The sequence below is a fragment of the Rhinolophus ferrumequinum genome, chromosome 24 (assembly GCF_004115265.2).
Source record: "Rhinolophus ferrumequinum isolate MPI-CBG mRhiFer1 chromosome 24, mRhiFer1_v1.p, whole genome shotgun sequence".
Taxonomy (NCBI): Eukaryota; Metazoa; Chordata; class Mammalia; order Chiroptera; family Rhinolophidae; genus Rhinolophus; species Rhinolophus ferrumequinum.
Genome location: NC_046307.1, coordinates 7,699,641 through 7,704,655, shown reverse-complemented (window position 1 = coordinate 7,704,655; position 5,015 = coordinate 7,699,641). Strand labels below are relative to the sequence as shown.

The window sequence follows — 5,015 nt, the reverse complement described above, 5'->3', positions numbered from 1 at the left end:
GGGAAATTTTAGTATTATGTGAGTTTAAATTTAATAATATGTATCTGGGGCCATGGAAAAAATATTTTCATGTTTTAGCACAACGTTGAGTTTAAAAATAAAACAGTTATTTTACCAGCAAAAATATATTTATTCAGGAACAGCAAAGAATTGCAATTTGGGACTGGTGAGCTATGGCAAAACCATAGGCAAGTGTGCAGAACAAAGGAGGTGAACAGTTCTTTTATAGAGGAAGGAGAAGTTGTGTGGAGCTGTTAAAAAATAAAGAGGCCATAGGAGGAAACTGGTAATTTGAAGTGTAGTGGCTTTTCATTGGCTGGGCCATTGCCAGGTAAGGAGAAAACCTTCCTTCCTATTGGTGGGGTAATAGAGTAGAAAACAACTTCCTATTGGATATACAAGGCTGGTCTCTTTCTGTTTGGGTGAACCTATCAGTGCATGAGAGCTCCCCCTACAGGTTCTCCCAACTCCAATTTTAGTTGAGGTTTCCTTTATTAATTTTCACAACAGTTAGGGCTTTTTGAGCAAACTTACTCAAATTTGGCCCTTCCTAAAGCAACTCTTGGAGGTTAATTTACGGCTGATTTACACAGTGAAAGAATTATGGAGAGACTAGAGACATCCCTGGATTTTGTAGCAGGAACCCTAGTCTTTCTTATCTTTCCCCTGGAGAGATTTATTTATATTCCGAAGGGTTAGAGTAAGAACTCAGGATCCTTCCCATTATGTTTCCAAGGTGACCCTATCAGGAGGGGAGGAATATAACACGTATAAAAACTCACATTCATTTCTTCAGGATTCCTCATCTAAAATACAGACTTTTAATCTATCTGGTTCTCATCACATCACCACAAGTGTAAGAATTGGGACACAGGAAACCAGGTGGTTGTTGTTTGTTGTAAATAAGTAATAGTGTGTTCTGTTCTAGAAACTTCATGTATACATTCAGGATAATATTAAAAAATATGGATATTTTTTAAACTTCACAAAATATAAATTATCTAAAAGAATACCTGCCATATAGTAGATACTTAGGGTATTTTTTTTCCAAATTGACTTTTTTGCGGGGAGAAGGATAAATGATTTTTTTGGATGTACATTCTTCTATGAAATACAAATTCTGATTCAGTGCATCAGTATATGAGAAAAGACCCTCTTAAATGATACCACCTTTAATAAACACTAATTATTTTTTCCAAGTCTGGATTTCCTGGAAGTCACACCACTCACAATTAAGCCTGTCTTCATTTCTGCCATTTGAAGGCTGGTCTACTTCTAGCCTGAATGAACAGAACATGAACAGAACCTACCACAATTTATCCAACATCCTAAGAGTATTTTGTTTCAAACTCTGACCCCTACCCTGTGATAAGAAAGAAAATTCTGTGAGTGTGTTTCTGACAGTTCCTGCTGCGGGAAAAATTGGTACCAGACATTCTCTGAAACATACTGTCTTTTATGTAGACCCAGAAGCTAGATATAAAATTTAAAAAAGAAGTGGGTCCATGGCTGTGCAGAGCAGCTGCCCACCTGGGCCGAGCCATCAGCCGTGGCTGTCGAGGATAAGACTGCCGAAAAGACCCAAGCAGGACAGGAGAGTTCTGCCTATGGTGGTTCTGTCTATTGCGTGATGGAGATGGATGACTTCACAGCTCCCACCCACCTACCTCATCACCTATGCTTCATGCCAGAAGTCACTTTTGCTATCAGCCTAGCTGAGGCTTATGGGCCTCTCCTTGTGGCTCTTCTGTCTTCCCAGGGCTCCAGCTGGGGGCCAGGGATCATTACCCTCTTAAGGATGGGCTGCTTAGGGGGTGCCCATGGCGGGTGTGTGTGTGAGCGTGTGTGTGTGTGTGTGTGTGTGTTTGTGTGTGTGTGTATGATCTTGCCATGCATTCTACAGCTCTCACAGGGTCTGTCAGGTGCTTTTCTAAGACAACATACTCCAGGACATCCTTGGGCCCCTCTTTGAGTCCATACATTAATCTGCCAGAATCTGCCGGGTATGCATGCAGTGGTTACCTGACTACATATAAGTATGTGGCCCTGGTTCAGTGTTGAGCAGCGAACATGAACCCTTGGGGAGGCTCTAAAGAGTCTACGAAGCTCCAGCGGATGGTCTTCTATTTGATGTCCCAGACCATGTCTGGAAAACAGTTTTCAGTTGCCAAGGTATGAAGTCAGTCATGCTCTGACTTGTTTAGACAAAGTTGAGGTTCAGTGAAGATACCCTTAACTGTTTTAGGAAAGTTGCTTATTTTAAAATTAGCACCACATTGTCGTATCTTCTGTATTGACAACTGTGATTCCACATTTTTCTTCCATCGCACAGTTTTGTGCCAGTCCTTCCATTGAAAGAGATGACACCCGAGCGTGCCCCTCTGGAGGAACACAGACATCAGAGATACCCGCTGTACAGGTCAGATGGTCAGATGTATGGGACGTGCCAAGCATTCGGGAGGGATGACCAGTCCTGCTTCCCGGGTGTGCTCTATAAATTCCTCTTCTGATTTGTATTTGGGTTCATAGGTAGGCGATGTGAAATGTTTTTTACTTCTCACTGGAACTATAGCTATGGACTGAGTCCCTAGGACTGGCTGCCGAGGCTACCATCCTAAAGCCTTGTCTAAATGACTTTTGAAATTGTTTTTCAAATTCATCTGAGATGTATAGTTTTTTTTCCCAGTCAGAATTTCAATATTAGATTTATAGGTGAGTCTCATATTAATAAAATCTGACAGTCATACAGCCATATCTGAAACACAGACAAATTAGGAGCAATTGTTCATATCATAAATAGACTTTTCATTTCCAAATAGAAGCTTGGCATATGTAAAAGTCATTCTTATAAATTAATAAAATTTCTGCTTTTATTTAAAATGTCCAACATTAAATTATTCTCTTCTGATGTCTAAATTGCAATGCATTTGGAGATTATTAGCCACAGAATCTCCAAGGAATAACAGACACGGTATGGACTACATGTACTGATAGTTATACTAGTAGTGATGGCAGTAGTAATAATCAAGTACTAGGAATAATAATTATAGCAAAAGTAACAATAATTAACTCTTATTAGGTACTAAATATATGCCAGACACTGTGCTAGTTTACAACTTTTCTTTTCTGCAGTACTCACAACAAGCTTCTCAGTTACATGTCCTCTATTTTGCAAATTAGGAAAATGAGTTTTAACGAGGTTAAAATCTGTCCAAGATTATAAGACCATTAAGTAGCAGAGACTTTAACACAGAGCTCTTTGAGGCACAGACCATACACATCACCACCATGCAACCTCTCAGGGGATGATAATCCGGATGGAAATTTAGGTAATGTTGGGGCAAAAGAGGCTACTAGATGGAACTGTAGTGGGCACAGACCTCTGTACTTTGGTTTCCTGATATCTTCTTTACAGCGTAAGCAAATGAAGATAGAAAGACTTCCAATTACTGATATTATCAGAAAGAGAAAGGAATCACTCACGTTTGGATTGCTTATGATGCTTCCGAGATAAAACAGACTCTCCAGATAATGGGTTATTTATGTGGGTACATGCACATGCTGCGACCCACACATACACACACATACAACTTCATACACTTTTACACATAGGTACACATATGCATATGCACATACACACACTCACTCAGGTACTTAACGTCTGGATGTCCAAGGGAAAAAAGCTTTCATGTCTATAAATAAAAGCAGACTCTTATTTCAGATTCTCTCAGCATCGTACTTTAATTTTTTTTTTTTTAATTTCCCTTTATAATTCTAAGCACCAGGCCTAGGAATGAACACCTACCCTCAGCCCTGGTATTTGTGATCTATGTGAATAATTTCAGTTGCTAAGTGGGAACATCTGGATTCAAGTGATAGTCCAGCTCATCTGATACTTTCAAATGATGAAAACTGCAGGCTGTTCGGCCTTGGTTGGCTGGTGTGGGGCCAGCCTGAAGCAGCAGATAGGAGTCTGACAGAAACTAATTTCTCTCATGATAAAATCACTCTAAGCCAAAATGTTTTTTTCAAAATTACAGATAATTTCCAAAATATCAGTTTTCCAAATTACAGATAAATGAGAATAAATCATTTAAAGAATTATATTTCAAGAAAGGAGCTATGTGAAAGGTCAGAGATAGACTAGAAAGAAAAGGTAAGATGTTGAAAGCCAAATTAGTCTACCTGCCTATCTTAACTTGAACTATTCTTTTCAAATCCCACCTTATCAATTAAACTATATTCAATCAGAACCTGCAGAAAAATAGTCAGAAAGGAGCTAAAGACCATTTCATTAGTTACATCTAAATTGATGCTTCAATAGTGACGACTTCCAAGTTTGTGAAATATCATGAAAAAAGACTGTTTTTGTACTAATTCGTTAGTGCATGATTGGTAAAGATTTATAATCCAAAACACGATGCAAAAAGCAATCTGATCATCTGTCTTATGTATGTGTAAAAGTTAATCAAAAGAAACCTCATTTAAAGTGAAGCAGAGAGGTCAGAGGGAGAGCTGTCATACCCTAGAGAATGGCAAAGCACAACAGGAGAAACTGTAGTAACAGCCCCTCCCAACTTCCCTTTCTCTCTATAAAAGCCTTCTCTCTTCTTGTTTTAGCGACTTGCACATGGCTTGCATATACCGGATAGCAATTCCTTCCTGTTCCAGAATAAACCCATTTTTTTTTTTTTTTTGCTGGAGAACTATCTGGCTGACTTTTTGTTTGCAGTCAACATACGTAAAAATGCATTTGTGAAGATAATCTTCTTACCAACAATGAAGGAAGATGTGAGTCCAAGAACAAACTGCCCTCCAATTCCACCTCAATTGGAAAAATCCAATTCAAGTGGAACAATTAGAAAAATCCAGCCAATCTTGAAAATTGCTTATTTGTCTTGCATTCCAATGTATGGTTAATATCTAAACGATGTTCTTTTCCTTTACAAATTTTCACAAGACTCGTTATAAGAAGCTATGTAGCTACTAATCATGAAGTGCCTAATGTGGCTGTA

The 5,015-nt window shown here is 38.7% G+C and overlaps 1 pseudogene; it reads right to left on the bottom strand.

The window, feature by feature from the left end:
• Positions 1-1,706: 1,706 nt before the first annotated feature.
• Positions 1,707-2,660, bottom strand: LOC117017054 (39S ribosomal protein L45, mitochondrial-like; annotated as a pseudogene).
• Between the last annotated feature and the right edge of the window lie 2,355 nt (positions 2,661-5,015).